Source organism: Bombus fervidus, unplaced genomic scaffold (genome assembly GCF_041682495.2).
Source record: "Bombus fervidus isolate BK054 unplaced genomic scaffold, iyBomFerv1 scaffold0120, whole genome shotgun sequence".
NCBI lineage: Eukaryota > Metazoa > Arthropoda > Insecta > Hymenoptera > Apidae > Bombus > Bombus fervidus.
The window spans coordinates 7,501-12,500 of NW_027212682.1; positions in this window are offsets into that span (position 1 = coordinate 7,501).

Sequence of the window (5,000 nt, forward strand, 5' to 3'; positions counted from 1 at the left end):
AATTCGAAAAAAACGTTTAATCCAGTTGTATTTAATAGAGATATAACCGTTTCTGCAAAAATATTTATACCTTATAACGCTTTTTAACGAAATAACTCGAAATAAGCTTTTCGGACTTTTCCGCCGGCCGAAATTTTTCTAAGTCCCAACGTACCGTCGGACTTAGTCTCTGAAACGCTCGACCACTTTGTTCCAATAAAGTACCCTTATAAAACGTCCTATCGTCGAGATATTTTAACGCACCGCTTATTTTAATATTTTAAACGAGTTTTTATCGAAAAATTTAATTTTTTTTTTTTTTTTCAAAATCGCATCAGTAAACCACCTCTTTTAACGAATACGGACAAAAACCACGTTCTTAATCGATTAGAACACGTTGAAACAACGAGAAATATGCAAAAAAATATATACCTTGCAACGTTAATTAACGAAATAATTAAACAAATATCGCAGTCGTGTCAGTTCGTCGAACACAAATTTTTTAAAAAATTCGAAAAAACGTTTAATCCAGTTGTATTTAATAGAGATATAACCGTTTCCGCAAAAATATTTATACCTTATAACGCTTTTTAACGAAATAACTCGAAATAAGTATTTCGGACTTTTCCGCCGGCCGAAATTTTTCTAAGTCCCAACGTACCGGTCCAGAATGAGACAAAGTTCCAAAGGCCCGGTCGTATCCGTCCGTTTTTTTTTAACCTTCCACGGACGAAATAAACGTTTAATCCCGACGTAAAATACAATAATATAGCGATTTATATAAAAATATTCATACCTCATAACGCTTTTTAACGAAATAACTCGAAAAAACTTTTCGGTCCGAAATTTTTCTAAGTCCCTACGTACCGCTCGAGAATGCGACTAAGTTCCAACGTCCCGGGCGCGATCATACTTTTTTTATATAACTTTTCAGCGACGAAATAAATGCTTAATCCCGATGTAAAACGTCATTTTAAAGCGATTTATGCAAGAATATTCGCACCTTATAACGCTTTTAAGCGAAATAATTCAAAAAAACCTTTCGAATAAAAAATTTTTTTTTAACGTTTTCGGGACCAAATAAACGTTTAATCCCGACGTAAAATATAATAATACAACGATTTATATAAAAATATTAATACCTCATAACGCTTTTTAACGAAATAACTCGAAAAAACTTTTCGGTCGAAAATTTTTCTAAGTCCCTACGTACCGGTGGAGAGTATGACCAAGTCCGACGGGCCGAGTCGCGTCGGTCCACTATTTTTTTTTAACGTTTTCGGGACCAAATAAACGTTTAATCCCGACGTAAAATATAATAATATAGCGATTTATATAAAAATATTCGTACCTTATAACGCTTTTTAACGAAATAACTCGAAAAAACTTTTCGGTCGAAAATTTTTCTAAGTCCCTACGTACCGGTGGAGAGTATGACCAAGTCCGACGGGCCGAGTCGCGTCGGTCCACTATTTTTCTTTAACGTTTTCGGGACCAAATAAACGTTTAATCCCGACGTAAAATATAATAATATAGCGATTTATATAAAAATATTCGTACCTTATAACGCTTTTTAACGAAATAACTCGAAAAAACTTTTCGGTCGAAAATTTTTCTAAGTCCCTACGTACCGGTGGAGAGTATGACCAAGTCCGACGGGCCGAGTCGCGTCGGTCCACTATTTTTTTTTAACGTTTTCGGGACCAAATAAACGTTTAATCCCGACGTAAAATATAATAATATAGCGATTTATATAAAAATATTCATACCTTATAACACTTTTAAGCGAAATAACTCGAAAAAACTTTTCGGTCGAAAATTTTTCTAAGTCCCTACGTACCGGTGGAGAGTATGACCAAGTCCGACGGGCCGAGTCGCGTCGGTCCACTATTTTTTTTTAACGTTTTCGGGACCAAATAAACGTTTAATCCCGACGTAAAATATAATAATATAGCGATTTATATAAAAATATTCATACCTTATAACACTTTTAAGCGAAATAACTCGAAAAAACTTTTCGGTCGAAAATTTTTCTAAGTCCCTACGTACCGGTGGAGAGTATGACCAAGTCCGACGGGCCGAGTCGCGTCGGTCCACTATTTTTCTTTAACGTTTTCGGGACCAAATAAACGTTTAATCCCGACGTAAAATATAATAATATAGCGATTTATATAAAAATATTCATACCTTATAACACTTTTAAGCGAAATAACTCGAAAAAACTTTTCGGTCGAAAATTTTTCTAAGTCCCTACGTACCGGTGGAGAGTATGACAAAGTCCGACGGGCCGAGTCGCGTCGGTCCACTATTTTTTTTTAACGTTTTCGGGACCAAATAAACGTTTAATCCCGACGTAAAACTTAATAACATTCCCATTTATATAAAAATATTCGTACCTCATAACGCTTTTTAACGAAATAACTCGAAAAAACTTTTCGGTCCGAAATTTTTCTAAGTCCCTACGTACCGCTCGAGAATGCGACTAAGTTCCAACGTCCCGGGCGCGATCGTACTTTTTTTATATAACTTTCCAGCGACGAAATAAACGCTTAATCCCGATGTAAAACGTCATTTTAAAGCGATTTATGCACAAATATTAGCACCTTGTAACGCTTTTAAGCGAAAAAATTCGAAAAAACGGTTCGATTAAAAAATTTTTTTTAAAGTTCTCGGGACGAAATAAACGCTTAATCCCGACGTAGAAATACATAATATTCCCATTTATATAAAAATATTCATACCTCGTAACGCTTTTAAGCGAGATAACTCGAAATAACTTTTCGGTCCGAAATTTTTCTAAGTCCCTACGTACCGGCCGGGGGATCGACGAAGTGCCAACCTCCCGGTCATGTCGGTCCGGAGGGGGCAATTTTTTAAAAAAATAAAACGAAATCGTTACGTTCGACTAGAATTCGTCGAACCATAACGATTTCTATAAAAATATTCATACCTCGTAACGCTTTTAAGCGAAATAACTCGAAATAACGTTTCGGTCCGAAATTTTTCTAAGTCCCAACGTACCGCTCGAGAATGCGACTAAGTTCCAACGTCTCGGGCGCGATCGTAAATTTTTTACGGCACCTTTCGGGGACGAAATAAACGCTTAATCCCGATGTAAAACGTCATTTTAAAGCGATTTATGCAAGAATATTCGCACCTTATAACGCTTTTAAGCGAAAAAATTCGAAAAAACGGTTCGATTAAAAATTTTTTTTTAACGTTGTCGGGACGAAATAAACGCTTAATCCCGACGTAGAAATACGTAATATTGCTATTTATGTAAAAATATATACGCATCATAACGCTTTTAAGCGAGATAACTCGAAATAACTTTTCGGTCCGGAATTTTTCTAAGTCCCTACGTCCCGGCCGGGGGATCGACGAAGTGCCAACCGCCCGGTCATGTCGGTCCGGAGGGGGCAATTTTTTAAAAAAATAAAACGAAATCGTTACGTTCGACTAGAATTCGTCGAACCATAACGATTTCTATAAAAATATTCATACCTCGTAACGCTTTTTAACGAAATAACTCGAAAAAACTTTTCGGTCCGAAATTTTTCTAAGTCCCAACGTACCGGTCGAGAATGCGACTAAGTTCCAACGTCCCGGGCGCGATCATACTTTTTTTATATAACTTTCCAGCGACGAAATAAACGCTTAATCCCGACGTAAAACGTCATTCTAAAGCGATTTATGCAAGAATATTCGTACCTTGTAACGCTTTTAAGCGAAAAAATTCGAAAAAACGGTTCGATTAAAAAATTTTTTTTAAAGTTCTCGGGACGAAATAAACGCTTAATCCCGACGTAGAAATACATAATATTGCCATTTATATAAAAATATTCATACCTCGTAACGCTTTTTAGCGAGATAACTCGAAATAACTTTTTGGACCGGAATTTTTCTAAGTCCCTACGTACCGGCCGGGGGATCGACGAAGTGCCAACCGCCCGGTCATGTCGGTCCGGAGGGGGCAATTTTTTAAAAAAATAAAACGAAATCGTTACAGTCGACTAGAATTCGTCGAACCATAACGATTTCTATAAAAATATTCATACCTTATAACGCTTTTAAGCGAAATAACTCGAAATAACTTTTCGGTCGAAAATTTTTCTAAGTCCCTACGTACCGGTCGAGAATGCGACTAAGTTCCAACGTCCCGGGCGCGATCATACTTTTTTTATATAACTTTCCAGCGACGAAATAAACGCTTAATCCCGATGTAAAACGTCATTCTAAAGCGATTTATGCACAAATATTAGCACCTTGTAACGCTTTTAAGCGAAAAAATTCGAAAAAACGGTTCGATTAAAAATTTTTTTTTAACGTTCTCGGGACGAAATAAACGCTTAATCCCGACGTAGGAATACATGATATTCCCATTTATGTAAAAATATATACGCATCACAACGCTTTTAAGCGAAATAACTGGAAATAACCGTTCGGTACGAAAATTTTTCAAAGTCAGACGGGCTCTCGAGCGTTGCTCGCTCGCTGCGCTCGCTCGAAAAAAAAACTAGCCCAACCCAAAACCAATCCCTTTTTCGCGTTCGTTCCTCGATTTCTCTTGAAATCGGAGAAACTCGCGGGATCGGTTTTGGGTTGGGCTAGTATAAGTTCGAGCGAGCGCAGCGAGCGAGCAACGATCGCGACCGTTACTTCGTACGTCCACGGTATATTTTCGTTACGTTAATTTTTCGTTACTTTCGTCTCGTTTCTTGGATCGATCGAGAGCGGTTTGGTCGATGGTGAAAGAAGGAAAAAACGAGAGAACGAAAAGTAAAAGAGGAGCGAGCGCGCGTCTCGCCCTTGCGAATTACGTCGTCGTATTTTCGTACGTACGTACGTACCTTAAGAATATCGTACGTACCCCGGCGCTGACCCGCGATGCGGGGGGTTGGGGGGGGGGGGAGTGGCGCCCGGGCACGCCCTCGAGACGTTATCTCTATTGGATTTAAAGGAAAAAAAAATCGCTACGTACGACCATCGTTCGCATCGACGGCCGTACGTAGCGAAATTGT